The sequence below is a fragment of the Triturus cristatus genome, chromosome 5_1 (genome assembly GCF_964204655.1).
Source record: "Triturus cristatus chromosome 5_1, aTriCri1.1, whole genome shotgun sequence".
In the NCBI taxonomy this organism is placed as follows: Eukaryota; Metazoa; Chordata; class Amphibia; order Caudata; family Salamandridae; genus Triturus; species Triturus cristatus.
Window position 1 is genome coordinate 926,131,213 of NC_140587.1, and position 23,455 is coordinate 926,154,667.

General features: G+C 45.2%; 1 non-coding gene across 1 annotated transcript; it reads left to right on the forward strand.

The window, feature by feature from the left end:
• Nucleotides 1–2,107: 2,107 nt before the first annotated feature.
• LOC146832685 (U4 spliceosomal RNA) lies at nt 2,108–2,247 on the forward strand. Its single transcript, XR_014961648.1, has one exon. It is a non-coding gene; the product is annotated as a U4 spliceosomal RNA (small nuclear RNA).
• Nucleotides 2,248–23,455: the final 21,208 nt, after the last annotated feature.

Consider the following 23,455-nt stretch of genomic DNA (forward strand, 5'->3'; position numbering starts at 1 on the left):
CTCAGGGGATTGACCCCAGCTTTACTTAAAAAAGGACCACAATGTGAAAGTAATTGATGAGCTCTTGAGAACAAAAGTTATGTTATTCTAAAGAATATTTAACTTGGTTGTTTCCCGATTACATAGATACTGTTGACCATCAGAAAAATAAGCAATTCTCTTGAATGAAAAACATGTTGCAATGATTTTAATCCTGAGAGCTAGTAATGAAGAGTAACCATGAGAGTTAATTCTAACTCATCATTTAGGGCAGTGTTGAAGGAACAAATAACACAAATGTTAGGTGTCACGATAAAGAATATGACAGACCTTTTATTTTTTTTAAATAACACAACCTTCCAAAGTGTAATACACGTTGCAACAGCATCTCCTACAATTACTCTTACTCAGTTGCGGCTCCTAGTGGGAGTGCTGTGGGGCGGCGGGGCGGGGGATGAGCAGGGTGGGGGGGTAGTTAACTCAAGCATACGGCCGACCGGAGTTAAGTACATAAATAAATAAATTAAACAAATTACATTGCACGCGCTGCAACGCAAACTTGCCCTGTGCACTTTTTACCTCTTATCTCCCTCTTTTCTCTCTCTATCTCCACTCTACTCTCACTCCTCCTTTGCCACCTTTTGTTTTTCTTGCTTAAATATTTGTATTCGTACTTTGTTTATTGAATGAACAAGGGTTACAACAGATGCAAATATAGCCTGAATTTGTAGCTTGAAATACATTGCAAGTTCGGTCGCCGAGCAGCGGATGGAAAGCCCACAGTAACGACTATGCCGCACTGCAAAATAATGTGATAATGGTGTTGCGTGCGCAATTGAGAGAATCCGTGCGCACAGCAAACAAGCAGAGATTTGCCCAATGGTGCTCACGGTGTAGTGTAATTGTGCATGTGGGCATGTGGGCGAGGTTAACGGTGCGGATGGATCATGTAGTAGTAACTAACTGCATGCCTTAGCGATTTGGTCCCAGCTTTTGTCTATGTCCAAGATCCTGTCGGCCAGCGTCCCATTCGCATGTGGCGTACCCTTAGTATTGAGTGATTGGGGAATAAGTGACAGCGACGTAGAGTCACATCGTAGGTATATGTGTTGATTGTTGCCGTCTATAGTGGTCTAGACCCTGGCTGGCACAGGTGTACTATGCGTTTCCGAGCAAGGGTAATGGGATCCCTGTTGAGGTTTTTGGAGGTCCATAAGCATGACGTCCCAGGCAGACGCCAGGGGAATTTTGTATAGTTCCAGAGTGTCCTCCCGTCTCAGTGCCATGCTCTGTGCTGGAGCCCAATTTATGAAAGAATGGAGCCATGCCTCCCTGTTGGGGGTTCAGGGTTTTGCCACTGCCTGGTGACTAGTCTTTTGGCGGCAATCAGGCCCAAGTCTATGAAGGGTGATGACGCCTTGCGCTCTTTGGACCTACAGAAGAAAAAGGCGGGGGCCGTCATCGGCCCTGCCGCAGGTATGGCGGGGCACCGACCCCCTCCCCCCTCGCCTGCTCTCCCTGATGGGGCACGCTTTGCCGCGTCATCATGGTGCGGTGGACGTGCCACATCGGGGATTGGCCTGAGGGGGCTCCCCCTTGACCCGGAAGCGATTGAGTCGCTTCCGGGTCAAGGAGGAGCAGGGGTCAGGCCGGTTAGAACCGGCCTGGGCAGGACTAAGGGTTAAAAGACCAGGGAGCGCGGGAGTCGGTCTCTTTGTCCCGCGCTCCCAGGTCTGCCCCACCCAGCCTCTAGGAGGCTGTAAACTTTTTGTGTTCTTTTCTTGTTGCAGGTTTCAAGTGACGGTGGGGTGCTCTTCGGTGGCCGGCGGTTCCTGTATTTTCCCCCGACGCGGATCGTGGTCTCGCGGCGGAGAGCGGAAGCAGGAACGTACGGAGGACGGAGCCGGCGGACACCTAGGAAGTTGAACGGCGCACCGGGGAGTTAAGTAAGGCGCGCGCATGTGCCTACAAGGTATGGGCAAAGGGGGAATCTGAGGAAATATTCACAGAATCCGTGTTGCTTTAGGAGTCACGGTGGCCTAATGGTTAAGGTCTGAGTCTCTTACTGTCAAGGTTACAGGTACAATTCTCGTGATTCTGTTCAGTTAGATCTCTTTTTAAAAACAAGAGCTTTGCGCAGTGGCAGTATCATAGCTAATGAGGTCTAACGTAGGCGCGATTATTGCTTATTGAAAACTTTCCTCAATACCCCGCTGTGGCGACTTGAAATTATTCGATTTTACAATTTTTAGATAGTCTCCGAGGAGACTGGTAATTTGTTGCAGCAGGAAATAGCTCAGTTGGGAGAGCTTTAGACTGTAGATCTAACGGTCCGTTTTTTCAATCCCGGCTTGCGGCACAGAGGCCAATTCCTTAACAGGGCAGTAGGCAGGAGGTTTCAAGTTGGGCATCGCATTTCCTTGTAACATTGGCAATTTTTTGTGATTTGGGGCAAATTATATGAGCGTCCTCAGTGGCAGGGGGCATTTAAGGGGTGTTTATAGTGGCATCATTTAACAAGAGACTGTATGAGTTGGATTCAAGTGTATTGTTGCTTATCCATTGCTTATGCTAACCTAGTTTTTCATTATAGGAGTACATAGTGGGGTGCTCTTCATACTAGACCAGAAGGAGGCGAGACAGAGAGTATCGCTGTAAGGGGACACAGACAGGCCTGCACTTCACTTTTTCTGTGGGCCGCCGGGCTAGAGTTCGCTCGCCTACCGCCCAGGCTAGCTGGTGTTTGCCGCGGTCCCAGTTGCGTGGTGCTTACGGCCAGTTTGTGTACCCCCAACGTACAGGTAAGGACCTGGATAGGTCCCATTTAGGTGACAAATAGCATTTTGCTCGCAGGTGTAATTGCTGATCAGTGTGTGGGTTACCTGGCAATTGTTGGCCCACGAAAAGTGGCTAGTAAACGGGGTGCAAAGCATTCCCGCATGGAACATATGTTGGAATCTATGATGCGCAGGATGGCGACAATGGATAGGAGATGGGGAAAGGTAGAGCAAATGGGGCATAGCCTGGTGGAGCTCAGACAGAAAGTAGATGACCAGAGTGGCCCATCAGGCAGGCCCAAGCGAACAATAGTGCCCCCAAAACCCAGAGGGGAATTAGAATCACTCCCCAAGCGGGCTAGAAACAGGAAGGGGAAGAACCAAGACCCCACACCAAGGCAACCTTTTGGGGAGATTCCTTCTGGGGAGGGTCCCTCAGGTCTTCCAGTCACACCAGAGAGCCCTATAGCTATACCAGAGTTAGCGCCAAGTGTCCCATTGACCCCTGTGCCTTCCCCGCCTGTGCCTGCACCAAGTTCGGTGCCTCCAGCAGCTACCCCGGTGGTACCAATGATAATCCCAGTGGTGCCCACACCATGCCCAAGGGTTCTGGTCCTGAATCCAGTGGCCCCCATCCCGGTTTTAGCGCCAGCAGAGGTTGGTCAGGTCCCGCCGGAGTTAGCAGTGCAGATAGCGGAAGTCCTCCCTTGGTTAGGAAAGGGGGGAATGTTACCACCTTCTGTGGGCGCAAAAGAAGTAGGAGAGGACCCATTAGCAGAGGCGCAGAGGATGGTGGCGAGGATTATGGCTGCCCCAAGCGGGGTGCCGAGCCCAGGCCCGAGTAATACCAGTCTACCCCAACCAGCGCAACAAGAGAGCGACATTGGAAAAGACAAGATGGCGGAGCGAGCTGGAGTTGGGGTAATAGGTAAGGAGGTGGCATTGCCATTGCTGGGCGCGGGTGTACTACCCTCTAGAAGGGAACATTTAGCAAGGCATGTAACACGGGAGGTGAAGGAATTGATATGGTCTGGTGCTTATGTCAATATGTTTTCTTTACTTGTAGATAACAGGGAAATGGAGTATGCCAAGAAGCAAAAGGATTGGATGCTTCCCAGTGAATGGCGGGTTGAAATGTCGAGATTCAGGGTGGAGGAGACCCTGACCAATTGGATTAGGGCTTTCTCAGTGTTTATGGCCATAATAGCTGAGCGTTCGCCTAATCTGCAAGCAGAAATGGCGTGTTACCAGAGCAGGGTTACTATGACTCATGATAAATATGGGAGGGTAGGTTGGAAAGAATATGACATGAATTTCAGGAAGGCTAAGGAATTTGACCCATCACTTACATGGGACCGGGTTGACTCAATCTTATGGTTTGATCAGTTTGGCCCAGGGCAGCCGGGCAATGCAGTTCAAAATTAGAACAAGAGTCACACTTTCCAAGCACCTCAGCCCTTTCGGCCACCACAAACTGGGGGCACGGCGACTGGTGCAGGGAGGGGGGGCGGTCGCAAAGGAGTATGCTGTGATTTTAATAGAAAGACATGCACCAAAGCCCAAGGCACTTGTAAATTTAGACACGCATGCTCCATATGTAATCACCCCTCTCACCCAGAATCAAAATGCCTCAAGAAAGGGAATGCATTCTCAGGAAATAGAGGGAGGAAGAAACAAGAATAGAGAAAAGGAAAAAATGGTAACACATTCACCCATTGATGTTCTGGTGATGACTCCTTGGTTAAATAGGTACCCAGATCGTGCCACGGCTAGGATGTTACAGGAAGGGTTTTTGTATGGTTTTAGGATTCCGGCTGTTGACAATACAGGGACACCAGAGTGTAAAAATCAGCTGTCGGTAAGGTCCAACCCAGGGGTAGCAGCAGTTAAAATTGCAAAAGAACTGCGCCTGGGTAGAAGAGCGCGTCCGTTTGACCACATCCCCGTGCCCAACTTTGTCTGCTCGCCCCTGGGGGTGGTCCCAAAGAAAGATGAGGGGGAGTTCAGGTTGATTCATAATCTGTCAGCCCCTAGAGGCAATTCATTAAATGACGCCATCAACGAAGAAATCTGTAGAGTGAAATATGCTTCTTTTGACCAGGCAGTTGGTATGCTAAGGGTTCTGGGAGCAGGGGCCTTGCTAGCCAAATCAGGTGTTTAATCCGCCTTCCGGCTGCTGCTGGTTCATCCTTTAGATCACCACCTGTTAGGCTTTTCATTTGAAATTCTACATGGATATGTGCATGCCCATGGGTTGTTCTGTTTCCTGCGCTTACTTTGAAAAATTCAGTTAATTTTTGGAATGGGTTTTCAGGCAGGCAACGGGGCGCCACTATGTCATGCATTATCTGGATGACTTTCTCTTTCTGGGGTAGGCGGGCTCCCGGGAATGCGCGGTGGCATTGCAGGAATTTTGCGTGCTCATGCGTGCTTTTGGGGTCCCTCTGGCACCAGGGAAGACATTGGGTCCAGCAACCACAATTGAATTTTTAGGCATTGGATTGGACTCTGTACAGGGATGTTTTAGGTTACCTAAAGAAAAAATAGTGAAATTTAGAGCAGTACTCCAGAAATGTTTGGCAAAAGATAAAGTAACCTTACACCAGCTACAACAGGCAGTGGGCCAGTTGAACTTTGCGCTACGGGTAATACCTATGGCACGACCATTCTCCGGTTCCATCTCACAGGCCATGACAGGCCTGCAAGAAAAACATCATCACACAAGACTGTCGTCTGAGGTTCGCCAGGACATGCGGATTTGGATTGCATTTGTGGAGGGTTTCAACGGCAGGGTAGTGAGGCCTGGTCCCCCCACTACTTCCGTGGAGTTAGGTTTATGGACTGACGCTGTGGGCAGTGTGGGATTTGGTGCCATACTCGGGAACAAGTGGGTGGCGCAACATTGGCCGGCTTGGTGGGTTGGGAGTAGTCTGACAGCCAACATAGGTTTCCTGGAATTTTTTCCCATTTGGGTGGCATTGACTGTTTGGCCTCATCACCTGCGAAATCAATCTGTGATTTTTTGGTCAGACAACATGACAGTGGTGGAATGCATCAACCAACAGGCTGCACAGTGCAAAATGATCCTCTGCCTGTTGAAACATACAGTTTAAGGCTAAACATGTCCCGGGGGTGCTGAATAATGCTGCTGACGCACTCTCTCGCATCTGCAGAGGCAACACCAACACACTTCCCGGAAGTACTCTGGCAGATTGGTGCCCCCAGCTACAGAACCTCGTGGCAGCTAGCCTAGCACCCAGGACCAGGAAAGCTTACAAAGGGGCGTTTTGGTCTTACTGCACGTTTTTGGGGCAGGAATGGGCAGATAGCTGGCATAAGTCAGGGGGATTTCTCCTGTATTTAGACACTTTGAATAAAGAGGGGCGCTCTGCGGCGACAGCCAGGCGACATGTAGCAGCGGTTTCTTTCTTTGCACAGATCAGGGACACCAAAGACCCCACGAATAGTTTAATTGTAAGAAAGGCGCTGAAGGGGTGGCGGCACCTCCAGGGGGCTGCTTCTGACACCAGACAGCCGATTGGTTTGGAGCGGCTGACTGCACTGCTAACAGCCTTGGGTGCCATTTGCAGTTCAATAGGGGAGGCATTACTATTCAGAGCTGCCTTTGCACTAGCCTTTTATGGGGCATTTAGGGTGGGGGAACTGGTGGCACGCAACAAGCAGGACGTACAAGGTGGGCTCCTGCTGGAGCATGGGAAGATCCAAGGAGACGCTTTGCTAAAAACCATTAAAAAATCTAAAACCGATCAGGAAGCCCATGGTCGAAGGGATGGTACTCCACCGGGCACAAAGCCATCCATGCTGCCCAGTGATGCACCTAGAAGCTTACCTCCGACAGAGGAATAGTGCGGTAGGTGGGACATTGTTAATGCATGCGGACAGTACCCCGCTTACCATGTTCCAATTTAAAAGGGTATTGGCCATGGCGATCGGCATGACAGGTTTGAATCCAAAGGACTTTGGGACTCATTCATTCAGAATAGGGGCTGCCACTGAGGCAACAGCGAGAGGGTTGCATAGCAACAGTGTAAAGAGGATTGGAAGATGGTCTTCTAATAGTTACAAGCGCTATGTGCGGCTGCACATGTTGTGAGGGTACCATACAATTGTGGACTGATGCCTGTCCTGTTTGTTTGTTTGCTTTCAGTTTCTCGAACCTGTCACGCAGGGGGGAAACTGCCATCGGCACAACAGCAAGATTCTTCACAACGGCGGCCACAACCACAGGACAAGGGAACACGGGATGTGTGGGTCATTGGTCATTCTTATATACGGTGTATGAAATCTGTTTTCCTTTCAGGTACTTACAGACAAAGAGCTGAGCAGGATGGTTTCAAGGTTTCTTTCCATGGAAAAGGGGGTCTCTGCCTCAATCAGTTTAGAGATTATGTGACAGATCTTTTGAATAGACACAGCCCTCCACCCACGATAGTTATCTTGCATTTAGGTGGGAACGACCTGGTAAAACTGGGGAGAAGGGTCTTGATGGAGGACATAATCTCTGAAGTAGGCTGGTTAGCTAAGGCATGCCAGGGCTGCACCATAGTTTGGTCGCAGATGATACCCAGATTCAAATGGAGGGGGGGAGATTCTGTGAAAGCGTTGAATCACTCAGTAAGGAGGATCAACAATAAAATAGGGAAATTGTTCAGGTCCCCTCAGTTACTAAACATTGCACATGGGTGTGTCAGGGGGGAATCGTGCTTCTTAAAATACGGGGTCCACCTGACTAGGTTAGGTAATGAATTGATGTTAGAAAATATGATGGCTTGGCTAGGGAGTGTAAGGGCTGGGCATGACCTTTCAGGGTAAGAGGAGGGGGGGCCAGATAGTCGGGAAACTACGCTGGCCTGTGGCGGTAAGGTCATGACTGGTGAGCAGTAAATTTAAGGTCCCTCCCATAACTCCAGGGGCGGTACATCCGGTTGGCTGGATGGGTGCGGGGAAGGGGAAGTCACGCTTTCTTTAGGCTGGTTGGCCACCCCGCACGGGCACGATGACGTCACTAAATGGCGCAGAGTGCAAGAGCCCCCATTTTTAATGGAGTTCAAGGAGCGCATGGGGGTAACGGGGGGAAGTACCCTCTCGGTAAAGGCCTCCGTGTCTGAGGGCCGCCGCTTATGGTTCCATGGCCAAAGAAAACAGGAGCAGGGATGGCGGCAACCTTGCCTGGTACCATGCTCAATGGATACTGGGCTGGACAAGTAGGGGCCTGTTTTCACTCTTGCCTTGGGTAAGGAGTATAAAAGTTTAACCAGGCAAAGGCAACAGTCGCCTTGGCGGTATATGGAGAGGACAGCTAGTAAATAATCCCATTCTAAAGGATTGAAAGCCTTCTCTAAATCAAGAATCATGCACCCCGAATGTGCCATTGTTTCAGTGAATACCTGGCCACTCGAAAGAAGCAGCACAGATTTAGAGATGTACTGCGAGATGGAACAAATCCATTTTGGTCGGTGTGGACCAATGTAGGGACCAGAGGGACCAAGCGTTCCGTCAATATTTTGGAGATAATTTTGTAGTCTGTGTTAAGAAGCACTTGGGGGCGATATGAGCCCAATAGTTCTGGGTCTCTATCTGGTTTTGTCAGAGAGACCAGAAGGGATTCCTATAGCGACAGCGGCAATCTAGACGCCTCCTGCTAGGCCTCATAGACAGCTAATAAATGGTGGGCCAGGTCTGCGGCATAAGCCTTCTAGTACTCCGCCGGCAGACCATCTGGGCCAGGAGCTTTCGCAGTGGTCAGTGCTTTAATAGCCTCCTGCACTTTGTAGAGTGTGATCAGTTAGTCTAGCTCAGCATGTTGCTGTGGTGTGATAGTGGGCAGAGGGAGGGGAGAGAGAAACTCTTCCAGAGTTTGCAGGTCTGCAGCAGTGAGGGAGCCATACAATGCTGTGTAGTGCTAAAAAAACTCAGGGTGGATTTCCTTTTGACTATGAAGTAGTTGACCAATTCTTGATCACAGCACAAGGACTGGCCGGTGTGGTTGTTCGTGCCTGACTAGCCATGCCAGCAAGCAGCAAGCCCGGTCCGCAGAGGAGTGAGTGCGGGCTGAGTGGGTGGCGTAATTTAGGCATCAAAGATTCTCTAGCAGCTCCTTATGCTTGTGCCTTGCTATGGATAAGTGTTGGACACCTGTTGGATCAGATATCGCAGAGGATTCCAAACGGTGGAGCGATCGTTCAATTTGTGTCACTTCCTTGTCCAACTGTTTACGGATGCCCCAGCTGAGGCCCAGACATTGGCCACAAATTACCGCCTTATGAGCCTCCCAATCTGACTCTGCATCCATCCCTAAGCCTTTGTTATTGTCAAAAAAGGTGCGTATAGCATCCCCCTGAGCCGCGAGGTAGGGTGGATCTTCTATAGCCGCCAGATAGGGGTGCCATAAGCTCATAATCTGGCCATCCCCTAGCCACCTGATCTGGAGGAGATGTGGTTTGTGGTCTAAATGTGTACGCCCCAGGTAACCTATGTGGTGGCATCCAGGAAGTAACGACGCTGAGCCTAAAAAGCAATCAATGCGGACATGCAAGTTGTGCGGTGTGGAATAAAAGGAGTATATTTTAGTCTTGGGTGTTGTGTGCGCCAGACATCTGTTAGGTGCCAGTGGTTGAGCAAGTCCCCTAGTGACTGAGCATTAGACATTGCTGTTGTGCACGAGAGAGAGGGAGAGGACTTATCCAGGCAAGTATCAAGTACTGTATTGTAATCCCCTCCTATAAGCCAGGGGCGAGAACTCCAGTACACCAGAACGCCGAACAGGGAGTGCCAGTATGCTGCCTGCTTGGTGTCAGGAGCGTATATCACCCCTCTTATCATATGCCACCTATCTAACTGGAAAAGCACAAAAACATATCGCCCGTCTGTGTTGGCCATAGAGAAGGGGCGCATGGCCTTGATGGTGTTTCCAGCACAGGCCAATCTCGCACAGGAGGCACCAGTGGGACTCTTGGCGAGTGTGGGATTGGGTCTGGACCCAAAATGTTCCCTGTACCCAGCAAAGTGCCCTCATGCCCAGCATTCCGTCCATCATTTGTTTGCTGTAACACATTTCGCCCTAAGTGGGATGGGTATGCCCAGACATGGGTCCCTTGCTCACCGTGCCACTGGATTCAAGCTAGCCTGGCTAAAGAAGGGTGACATACCCTGAAACCGGTCCCAGGATGCTTGCTTCCAGTCCAGGGAGGACCTGGCCTGGCAGTTCGGTCTGGACTGTTCAAATGGGGCACATGGTCAAGACTGATTTGCATATGGCTGGGTCCAAACTGGGGTGACGTAGTGGGCAAAAGAACGATGGATCTAACCCACATCTTTTGACTGGGGGAGAATGTTTGCATTGTCAGCATTCCGTCCATCATTTGTTTGCTGTAACACTTTTCGCCCTAAGTGGGATGGGTATGCCCAGACGTGGGTCCCTTGCTCACTGTGCCACTGGATTCAAGCTTGCCTGGCTGAAGAAGGGTGACATACCCTGAAACCGGTCCCAGGATGCTTGCTTCAGGTCCAGGGAGGACCGGGCCTGGCAGTTCGGTCTGGACTGTTCCCATGGGGCACAGGGTCAAGACTGATTTGCATAAGGCTGGGTCCAAACTGGGGTGGTGTAGTGGGCAAAAGAACGATGGATCTAACCCACATCTTTTGACTGGGGGAGAATGTTTGCATTGTCAGCATTCCGTCCATCATTTGTTTGCTGTAACACTTTTCGCCCTAAGTGGGATGGGTATGCCCAGACGTGGGTCCCTTGCTCACTGTGCCACTGGATTCAAGCTTGCCTGGCTGAAGAAGGGTGACATACCCTGAAACCGGTCCCAGGATGCTTGCTTCAGGTCCAGGGAGGACCGGGCCTGGCAGTTCGGTCTGGACTGTTCCCATGGGGCACAGGGTCAAGACTGATTTGCATATGGCTGGGTCCAAACTGGGGTGGTGTAGTGGGCAAAAGAACGATGGATCTAATCCAGATCTTTTGACTGGGGGAGAATGTTTGCATTGTCAACATTCCGTCCATCATTTGTTTGCTGTAACAGCTTCAAAAGAAGCACCAGAAATGTAAAACAAAAGGCACAAGCAGAGGCTCTCAATCATACATAGAAGGAGTCCATTAATAAGGACGGAATCCCATCACCCACAGAAGTGGCATGCTTCATCATCTGGGATTTCTCCTCTTGGCTGGAACACCTAGTAGTGCAGCCAAGGTCTACAACCCCACACTGTGAGGGAGGAGCGCAGGGATGTTTTAGATGCTACTCTAATAAAGGATCTACTAAAATCCAACAGATGTAAAGCACTAAAGTTGCTTGAGTGATGGGCGCAGTGCAAAAAGTTTGTCTAAATGTGATGAGTGTTCTAAAACTAACTAACAGGAGAGAAAATAGACTTTATTAGTAAACTATTGGTGCCAGGGATAAAAACAGTGCATGTGCAGTTTTGAAAAAATTAACTGCATCTGTCCAATAAACAGGTCTACATGTTTCGGCCCATATGACCTCACTGGTGACGTGGCCTTCTTCAGGACCTAGATGTTCAATGCTACTGCGTGACAAAGTGATAAAGTGGAAAAAGTAATGAAAAACACATCTTCATGCTGCGCCGCATCAAACAGTGAGTTGGTCCGCTTGCACTCAGTGACCTGGGGGAACCCTAGCAGGTCTGAGAGGAGCTGCTGGGTCTGGAGGCCGTGTCGGGGCTAGGGGAGAGGATGTGGTCCGTCCGCTTAAACTGCCGACTTTGGTGCAGGAAACCAGGGTTCGAGCCTCGAGGTCGCGTCCACATCCTGTGATTCTGGGCAAATCACTTAATCTCCCCGTGCCTGAATATGTAATGTAAATACGGTGCTCATGTTCAGCGCTCCAATACCTTCGGGTCGAATTCGCGCTATATAAAAGATGCAAAAAAAAATAAAATGCTGACAATGCAAACATTCTCCCCCAGTCAAAAGATCTGGGTTAGATTCATCGTTCTTTTGTCCACTACGCCACACCAGTTTAGACCCAGCCATATGCAAATCAGTCTTCACCCTGTGCCCCATGGGAACAGTCCAGACCGAACTGCCAGGCCAGGTCCTCCCTGGACCGGAAGCAAGCATCATGGGACCGGTTTCAGGGTATGTCACCCTTCTTCAGCCAGGTTAGCTTGAATCCAGTGGCACAGTGAACAAGGGACCCACGTCTGGGCATACCCACCCCACTTAGGGCTAAAAGTGTTACAGCAAACAAATGATGGACGGAATGCTGACATGGCCGTGTCTGAACTGGGGTGGTGGAGTGAGGTAAAGAATGATGATGGATTAAACCCAGATCAGTTGACTGGGGGTGAGTGTTTGATTTGCTCAAATGCTCCGTCCATCATCTCCTTTGGTATTGCTTTGTTCGCCCTAAGTTGGCAGGGTATGCCCAGACGTGGGTCCCTTGCTCACTTTGCTACTGGATAGCCTGGCTGATGAGGGTTATGAACCCGAAACCGGTCCCAGGATGCTTGTTTCCGGTCCAGGGAAGACATAGCTTGGCAGTTCGGGCTGGACTGTTCCCATGAGGCACAGGGTCAGACCGATTTGCATATGGCCATGTCTGAACTGGGGTGGTGGAGTGAGATAAAGAATGATGATGGATTTAAACCAAGATTAGTTGACTGGGGGTGAGTGTTTGATTTGCTCAAACGCTCCGTCCATCATCTCCTTTGGTATTCCTTTGAACCCCGGCAGACCCATGGATAATTGTGTGTCCAACCATAGTTTTGTGGGGAATCTATCCGTGCCGGTCTTTAAACTTCCCTTGGACCCTCTACTCTCAGTTTGTTTTCTTCATAACAACAGAGGCCTATACAAACCACCCCTCCGGATCTACCACCAAAGAATTAGGATCACCAAGCTCACTGAAATCACTGAACGGATTGAAAACAGCTCCACCAACCAAAAAAAAGCTTTGCCATTGTAAAATAATCTGTGTCCCCTGCAACCAGCTCCACAACCATCACCCTATCACAGGAACTCAGAACCCAGCTATACAAAGACTTGGGGAACAAAATCACTACTATATGCAGCAACTGCATGCCCCAACTAGACCCCGCCACGCTTGCCTACCTCCATCCTGATGAGCAGCACACTCAAACTTCTCTGATGTGCTGTCTGATCATCACTCCTCAGAAAACTACCACCAAGATGCACAGCATCTACTCAGAGACACACTCAGAGCCTTGCCCCCATTTTATATTCCTCAAAGGACTCAACCCCATCTGCTAGGCCCTCAAGCTGAGACTCAAAGATTTTCTCACCACAGTGATCTTCCTTGCCTCATGGAAATACGTCACTATCTTATCCCTCCTAAAAAGCTCTCAGTAGACCTGAAGACTCTGGCGAACTACAGACCCATTTCTCTCCACCCCTATCTGGCAAAAGTCTTAGAAAACTCATCAACAAGCAATTGGCTAACCACCTCAATGCCAACCACCTCCTGGACCCCTCTCAGTCAGGATTACGACTGAGAACACTATGTCCCACCCCATCCTTCTCCAGCAGCTCTATGACACCAGAACAGTAGGAATCGCTGTCTGCTGCATCAGATCCTTTCTCACAGCTCGCACACAAACTGTACGCTTAACCTAATACTGGTTCTCTGCCTCCAACCAGACATTCAGCATTCCTCAAGGCTCTTGCTCGGCTGAATGCTCTTTAATGTATGGCCCTACTCACCAGTATCATCTTGTCCCATGGACTCAAAATCATATTCTTCCCTGATGGCACCCAGATCATCCTCTCCCTCCTCAAAGACACCTCCAACACCCAGATAAGGTTTACCAGCTGCTTGGCCTGAAGTAGTAAACTGGATGGGGACCAACTGCCTATAGTTCAACTTTGACAAGACAGAAGTGGTCATCTTCAGGAAAGACACCACCCTCATGGCCCTCTACCCACCTCGTTGAATCCTGCAAGGAATCTATGGATCATGATCAACAATCATATCTCAATGTCTAAGCATCTTAACATGGTTGTTTCCATCTGCTTCCACATTCTCAAACTTCTCAAGAAAGTCTCCCACTAAGCGCCCAAGATCCATCACTCAAGGACTGATCATCAGCCAACTGGACAGTGGTTGCAGAGGTAACTTGTGAGCATTTTTTATGAATGTAAATGCCTCACTTGACTCCTGAGTGCAAATGTAAATTACATCCACACACAAAACTCATGTGTGCATGGAACTTAGCAACATTGAAATATGTTTTTTATTTTTTTTGAGAAAACCATGAGGTTGGGAAAATAAATCTTTCAAACTTCACACACCTCTACTTAAAATCTGACATTGTAAACAGTGTGTTTACGAGCGCTTCAGAAACAAATCTTTGGGCACTTGTCAGTGACTAAATAAGATATCCATATCAGGAAGCATTGTCTACCAAGTGTAAATTTTGTATACACTAGATATGTGTATCTGGTATTTTGGGCCCAAAACAGCTGTAACCATGTGAGTGAGAGCCCACTTACATGTGTAGGTTTTTAATGAATGATCACAGAAAATGTTCCTTTGTTTAGTAAGTCAGATCAATAATCCACAACTTGCAAAAATTATTCTGGCTGGCTCATATAAAAATAACTACGAATTTTAACATCATTCAAAATCAAGAATGAATTAGAGCTTAAGAACTGACTCCCCATTGTAGAAGGCAACAACGGTGTTTTACATGCATGATGAATACACAGCCTATGTAACCCAATTAGAAATTGTTTGTCAGTATATTCAAAAACTATTCAATTAAACTGTGTTAAACTATGCCAGCCAATAATTTCTTTAATGGCTTGAGAGAAGAAGCTGAATTGTAACAACTAAACTATCAATTTTAGAATTTATGCACCTGGCTTCCAATCCAGAATCTCTTGTGATTCCAGGAAAATCACTATCTCCCTGTGCGTAAAATTGAAATTTCTGTCATTGTGGAATCTAATTGTGCAATTCAAAAATGTAAGTTTCAACTTTATGGACAGGACCTTGTATTGTCTCCCAGCACCCACTATCTAGGTTGGTGCTATGTAAATAAGAATATGCATTAATACATTGTAGGAGCCTCAGGGTTTTGAAAGGTGAGTTCTTCAGCGATGCAAACATTTCTAACTTGCAATCGATATGATGGTCATAGAGCCGAAAGAAAATGGAAGGATAAGCAGATGTCTGTCAATCAACTATTAGTAAGAGTCCAGTTTCAAGTGGTAAATAGGTATGTAACTATATGAAGTGTTTCACGCATGGGGTGGGGCTTGACCACTGCAGAAAATGGGCACTGAAGATGGGGGCGTCATGCCGCGGCAGGATTCTGCCTGTCAGGATGCCATCCATTCCATCATAATTGCCCTGCAATTAGGTGATTTTGGCTTAGGAAGGTCTCAAGACCAACAGGGGGCCCTTCTTATCTTTCCCAAATACCCCATTCGACTGTGGTCATACAATGGTCATATTTTCTCCTCATAGAGTGGTGTGGCCGCCATCTTGATTTTCTCTAGCGCTCTTGAGTGGATGTTTTTTCTCCTCATAACAGCACTAAAATTATTTTGTAGTAACAGCACATAACTTTTACTTTTAATGGCTCTGGTTACTTATCTTAAAGAGAGCTTATGGTCCATTTTTCTTCATATGATAAGAATCCTCAAAATTGTAATTCTTTCACAAACTATACGTTTATTGGAATCGCTTGAATGGCTTTTTACTTTTCGCTACTACATTACTTGCCATTGTTTGGTAATTGAATAACGGTCTTCAATGGGCAAGTCTAAAAATCTTAAATTATATTCTCTGACGTCTGTGTACCCTATAAGCAATTTACCAATAGCAACTGGTATATCTCAATCTGAGCAAACACCATCTACCCTTCCTAAATCCACCATAACTTCACCAACTTTGAAAACACAAACTCTTCCTTCCACTCATAAAAGAGTCAAAATAGGCCCTCCTTCTCTGATAAATTTACAGTCACCAATTTCATTGGAACACTTGCTTGACAAAATCAGAGCATTTCATACCTTTGTAGAAGAAACTAATTCTTCTAAATGACCCAATATTGAGGCAAGGGCCTTGATGATGATGCAACATATTAGCAATGTACAGGGTGAAACCCATAAAATAACTATTTTGGAGAAGGAGGTGGCTCATCTCAAATTTTAGACAGAGGATTTAGAAAATAGGAATAGGTGGAACACTTAACACCTTAATTGCCCTTCGGAAGGCATTGAAGGCACAAATCTGGTACCTTTCTTCTCATCCTTTTATCTCAACTAGTGGACTTGCTCAACGTCCTCACACAGCACATCCAATTAAGCCAAGAGGAGCCATCTCTTTTTTCTGAAATTTACTGACCTTCTGAAAGTTCTTAATGCTGCACAAATGAAAAAAAATATTATTTTGGTCAGGAAATAAACCCTTCCTTACCCAGGATGTAACCAGAGCTACAGGTACCAGAAGAAAGGAATTCCTTGACCTTCATCCACAACTACGAGACATTGGGTCCAGATATGGCTTGCTCCAGCCATATCTCTTTAAAGTCACCATTCAAGATAAGAATATTACTTGTGAAAATCCTGAAGACATTAAACTTTCTAAAACATGTTTCTTCTGACACTATGAATATTTTGGTTCCTTATAAGAATTAATATTATGTTTTTACCTTATGAGCGGCTGATGTCTCCTTCTACCCTATTGTAGTGTATTCACATTTTAAATAGTAATATACTTGTTGTGTTCAGTCTTGTTATCACTTACTATTGAATTCTAATATATTTTTTCTCACTGCAGGTTTCCTACTTGTCCTCGTCTTTTCAAATTTGTTGCCATTTGTTGTTGCATCGTGTTTCCCTGCTGTACCATCCTCACCCTTTTGCTTTTACCACCCCATCCTTATTTATGCCCCACTGTCAAGGTAGGTTTCATTCGTCATTGTTTTGACATGTACTACCTCTATTTCTTAGATCCTGTTCCCCTTCTTTTCCTTCTTCTCCATCTCTTCATTATTTACTTTTTTCCTCTGTGTTCTCCTTTCTACTTCTTTCTTGTGTATGACCATCTTCTCCTCAACTTCTTTTTGGACATTTTTATGCTTTATTACTCATGAGACAATCTTCCCTTCATCGAGCAACTAATGGAAATCATCTCTGGCAATATCTACTCATCAGTGTCCCAAATCTTCCTAGGTGACTTCAACCTTCACTGATCTAACCCTAATGACCACGCTGTAACTTGCCTCAAATCATTCTTAAATGACCAAGAATTGATTCAGCACTGTGACCAACCAACTCATATTAAAGGAGACATTCTAGACCTCATCATCTCGAAAGGACAGACCATCATTTTGGACACCATTACCCCTTGCGATTGGTCCGACCACCACTGCATCCTCTTTTATATTAACAGGGAGGTGAATGGGAGGAAAGCTCACCAAAGAAATCAAAGATCTGGAAAAGGGACCTCAGATCAATAAATTCAGATGAACTAGCAGTCATTGTAAATCTGCCCTCTCCTCTCAAGCTGACCTGGTTGAGGTTCAGTTACTCACACAATCTCATCTCCAACATCATGGATGACATTGCACCACTCCATAAAAAAAATGCCTCGACAAAAATATCCAAACCGTGGTAGAACGACAATTTAAACAACCGCAACCTTAGGGCAGCTGAACGTTCCTGGAGATCCAAACCCTCCTTGGACCAATTAAAACTCCTCAGAGATGTTAGGAGCTTCTACAACAAACAAATCAAGAGCGCTAAGGGAGACTACTTCAGACACCAACTTGATCAAGCTGCAAACTGCCCCAAGAAACATTTCGAATTGGTTAAACAGCAATCAGTGTTAGCTCCAAACAACTCGGCTTCTGGAGGCAGCCCACCCTCATGTGACGAACTGGCTGCTTTCTTCACTGAGAAATCAAGACTCATCAACATTGAACTCGCCTCAAAGAAGGCGCTTCTGCCATCCTCCGGGCTCGCACCACCCCTTGACCTCTTAGAAAACCGCAAACCTATCAGCCTGAACACCAAGAACAATGCATCATGGGTCAGCTCTACCCCTTTCAGTGAAAAAGATATCAACAAGATTCTTCAGAATATCAACCCTTCTAACCATTTCAGTGACCCCCTGCCGCCGGCCATCTTCAAAGAAATCAGGAAAGTCCTCATCCCCACCTGGACAAGGATTGTAAATGCTTCACTGTCACAAGGCACTATCCCAGATTGTCTAAAAGCAGCTCAGGTATCACCGATACTAAAAAAACCTAACCCAGAGAGAGCTGACCTCAATAACTCCCGCCCTATCTCCAACATCCCCAGCCTAGCCAAACTCCTAGAAAAATGCGTACAATCCCAACTTTGTGCTCACATTGAGAATTTCCAACTCCTGGACCAGCATCAATCTGGCTTTCGGAAGGGGCACAGTACTGAATCGGCTCTCACTCACGTTATGGATGCCATTTTAAAAATGCTTGACCAAAATGAATCCTGCCTCCTAATCCTCCTTGACCTTTCCTCCGCATTCGACACGGTCAATCATTATTCATGAGAGAAACCCATCCATTCTGAAGAATAGGATGGGTTTCTTTGGTTGTGTATTACAAAGGTTCTCGTCCTTCCTCCACCACAGATCACAAAGAGTTAAGGCAAACCACTCTCTCTCCCAGCCCTCCCCAGTTCTCATGGGCATATCCCAAGGGTCCTCCCTATCTTCTATACTCTTCAACCTTTTCCTAGAACCATTAGCTAACTCACTAACCTCCACAAACATTTTCTTCCATATGTATGCAGACGATACGCAGCTCTACTTGGAAATCTCCTCCCCGGATAACATCATCTCACTCAACTCTACCCTATCGTCTACTCAAAATTGGTTAACTGAGAACCATCTCCTGCTCAACACCTCCAAAACTGAATTCCTTCTCATCTCTCCTCCGAACCACATCCCCAAGTTAGACATGTGGTTGAATCACCTCACGGCTTTCAACTGCACCCCCCTCATTATAGACTCAGCCAAATCTCTTGGAATCACCCTGGACAAGCACCTGAACATGAATAATCATATCAGCATTGTGTGTAGAGGAACAAATCACTTGATGAGGACACTTATAAATATAAAACCATTCCTTCCACAAACTGATTTCAAGTAAATGGTTCAAGCGCTCGTCTTACCGAGATTAGACTATGGCAGCACTACGCTCTGTGGCCATCCCAAATATGCCTTGGCTGCACTAAGGGCATCACTGAATGCTGCGGCCAGACTAGTTACTGGTACCAAACGAAATGTGCACATATTCCCCGTCCTAAAATCTCTTAAAGGGTTGCCCTACGAAGCTCGAATCCAGTTAAAGATTGCCATTCTGGCGCACAAAGTCCTCCACTTGAAAACTCCCAGGTACCTAGCGCAAAAGCTTGAACTATCCTGTGGCGGTAGAGCCTCAAGAAGCGCTAACCCTTTCCTCTTGAAACCACAAATCTTTAGGAAAAAGAGAACTTGCCAGCTAGCCTTCTCTGGCGCTACACCAAAGATATAGAACTCTCTTACACCGTAAATATGCATAATCTCCTCAACGATTGCTTTCAAACTGGAAGTCATAAGATTCTTAATGAACAAATTCCTACCTTAATTTGGCTAGGTTCACCTGCTCAAGGTCATTGATCTTACAACCATTGGACCATCACTGGATGCTGCTCTTCTTTATCTCATAGTGTGCCCCCCCCCGTTTAGTCCGCTATGTACCTGCTTATTGTATTACTCTACTTTGACCCATTCGTCTTGTAATTATGTGATTATTCTTGCATTTGTTCCTACTTAATGTCAATATTGTATGTATTACCCTCCTTCCATCCTTTTTGTAAAGCGCTCTGATATCCTTCAGGATCTTGTTTGCGCTATATAAAACTTTATAAATAAATAAAATTAAAATAAAATAAATGAAGATTTGTATTCTGTTACTGTTTATAACATTTACAGCACTCACATGAAATGTCAAAGGATTTATTAATCCTATTAAAAGAAAAATATTTTTGTCTTATCTGGCCAAATTTGATCTGGATATGGTTTTCCTTCAAGAAACTCGCCTCACAGAACTTGAAGTTTTAAAACTCAAGCGTTGTTGGGTTCCCATTAACGAAATAGTGTAATCATTTTATATCGCAAAACGTTGAGTGTTACGATTTTATCTTAAGCAACTGATACTGACAATAGCTGGATCATTGTGAAATTCCTTATTAATAATAACCTCTTAACAGTTTTTAATGCTTATTTGTACCACACAAATAGACTTCAATTTTTGGCTGGATATATCTAAGCATTATTTACAATTCAATGATGATTACTTTTTTTAAGGAGGTGATTGCAAGCAGATTATAGATTCTTCCCTTGACCATCAAGCCACCATAACATTTTATCTTCTAAAATGCATGAACAATTGCACTCATTTAATACTCAACCACATCTGATTGATTCATGTAGAATTTGAAATCGTTCTTCACAGACTATTACTCCTATTTCCTGGAACATGGTGCTCTCTCTGGTCTTGTCCATATCTTAATTAGTAAATCTCCATTCTAAAATATTAAAAGATCTTTCCTAGGTCCTATTTTAATCTTTAATCAGGCTTTGATTTTTTCCCACTCTCACCCAAACCGAGTGGATGGAGATTTAATAATTCTGTCCTGCAAGACCCCAACTTTGCTTAGTATTACTTTCCTTTGCTAGGGAATTCTTTACTATTCATGACGATCCCAAGATCTCCCCTCAACATCTTTGGGACACTTTTAAAGCCGTTGCTCATGGTTTTATTATTGATTTTGTAGATAAAAAGAAGAGACATATGGTTAAAGAGCATATGTCCCTCTTATCCACTACTAAAAGAATAGAGCATCAATACTATACAACGAAATCTGACAATGCCCTAAAAGATCTTATCAGAGTCAAAATACATTTCAATGAACACTCTACAAATACTGCATCTTCCATTTTCCTTAAAATAGTGCTTGTTACTATGATGGTAATAACAAAGTTGGAAAACTATTTGCTGATTATATTCACATAAAAAAAAACATAATCATATTGACTCTATATGTGATTCACAGGGATATTATTTATTTAAATATAAAGGCATACTGAATGAATGTGTTGCATGCTATCAATCTATTTATACTCTAGACGCTCTCCCACTTTCCTCCAGTATTGACTATTACTTAGATACTATTTCTAAACCTGCTCACACTAATCATGATTTTTTCCCCTTGAGACAGATATCTCTTTACAAGAAGTCTCTAACGCTCTTAGTACACTTAAGAAAGGCAAGACCCTTGGTGCTGATAGTTTCACTGAAAAATAGTTTATTTCCAAGATTATTACAATTATTTAACATTTTCTCCATGACTGGCTTGACCCTAGGCACATTTCAGGAAGTCACCATTTGGCTTATTTATAAGAAAGGGAAAGACCCCTTATACTGTAAAAACTATAGACTGATCTCTCTTGTAAATGTAGATTACAAACGTCTTTGCTAACCTTCTAGCTATACTCATAGAACCATTTGTTCCCACATTTATTGGCAAAGAACAGTCAGGCTTTATAAAAGGATGACTTGCTTCGGGGAACACTAGATACTTCTTTATTGCCCTTGAGAAAGCTTCCCTGCTCCCTTATCCATTAGCAGCTATAACAGTAGATGCAGAAAAATACTTTGATGGGATTGATTGGAATGTTAGGTTCATGCCTTTAGTTTAGCATGGCCTTGGCCCCAAGATTATATCCCTAATCTCTCTTCTATATGTTTCACAAAAGCCTCAGTTTTAGCAATGGGGCAGCCTGCCCTTACTTCTCTCTCCAAAGGGTGGTACAACACGGTTGCCCTTTATCCCATTGCTATTTTATTCTAGCCCTTAAACTCTTCCTCTCCCATGTACAAAATAATTGGTTTTCAATATGGGGCTAACTAATTAAAATTATCAGTTTATGCTGTTGACATCCTTTTATTAATCTCGAATCCTGATTCTTCTATACCAGATTTGCTCACAGAAATTTCTTATTTTGCCTCGGCATCAGGTTACCAAACAAATTCAGATAAAACTGACATTCTTCCCCTCAAATAATTAGCTTTCAAACATGCATTTGAATCCTCTGGATTTCATCAGAACGCATCAAGGAGTAAATATCAGAGACTTTAGTTTGCCTCATCTCTTAGTGATTCAATTAACCCTAATCTCAAGGAACGTTTACCTAATGCTGACTTGTTACTATCCTCCTGGAAGCCTTTGTTTCTTTCTTGGTGAGGATGTCTTGGCTCTATTAATATGATGGTTAAACACGTTATTATATATCTTATCTATGATTCCTGTACACATACCTTCTCTAGAGATAGAAAAAAATCCAGGTTCACTTTTGTAAAACTGAACCAATCTAAGAGAAGAGGGGGTATACATTTTCCAGACTTTCATCTATCATAGAGCCTTTTTATTTATGGCAAGCCTCATTGTGGATTTCTAAAGCTCCTTACACATTTCTTCCCTTTACGCCTGATATTGAAAAATCATTTGTTTACCCATTTTCCATCCAAGAGGTGATTTCTTTTTCATATATTATTTCTATTCCCCTTTTTAAACACACTTCCTGGTTGTTGAAACTTTACTATTTTCCAATTGTCACCAATCATACCACATTTTTTAACTCATCTCTATGTTATGATAAATTTCTTACAGTTAGTAACATACCACTTTATTGGCGATCTTGAAAAAGAAAGGTATTATCAGGGTATCAGATTTCTTTCATGAAGATGCTCATATTTCTTTCTCACTCTTCCAAAAAATATTTAATTGACCAAACCACTTCCAAAGAAACTCCTCTCTTATAATAAGTATTGTATTATATTATTTTTTACTCATTAACAGAATCTCCTTTGCCTTCTCCACCTTCCTCAGCACATTTATGTATATTTGGATCCTCACCTAAAATCTCCTTCATATATAAATCGTATTTCTCTACCTCTCTTTCTTTTTCTAAATCTAAAGTGGAACTTCTCTGGGAATCTGACCTGAATTGCTCCTGGTCTGTTGCGCTCTAGGATAAGCTATGGTTTAGGCTGCACAAAGTATCCCAAAATTCTAGCACCACACAAACATTACTTTTCCTTTATAATAGGCTTTATATCACTCCCTCCCTTACTGCTCAACTCTGTTTATATAGTAATAGTAAATGTTGGTCTTGTCAATACCCTAACAGTAACCTTATGCACGTATTATTGTGGTACCCAAACACACTTGCTTTTTGGCTTCAAATTACAAAGATTCTTCATATTCAAAGTCAAGTCAAGTCAAGTCATAGAATTTGTATAGCGCACTACGTACCCAGAGGGTTTCAAGGCGCTTAGGAAGGGGAGGAGGGTTATTTGTCAAATATCCACGTTTTAAGCTGCTTTCTGAACGCTAGGTGGTTCTGGGTGAGGCGAAGGTAGGCGGGGAGTGAGTTCCATGTTTTAGCAGCCAGGTATGCAAAGGATCTGCCTCCCATGGTGGTCTTGTTGATGCGAGGTATAGTGGCGAGGGCTTGGCTGGAAGATCGTAGTTGGCGGGAGGGGGTGTAGAAGGACAGTCGAGAGTTGAGGCAATCTGGTCCGATGTCGTAGAGTGATTTGTGTGCGTGGGTAAGCAGTCGGAAGGTGATCCTCTTATTGACGGGTAGCCAGTG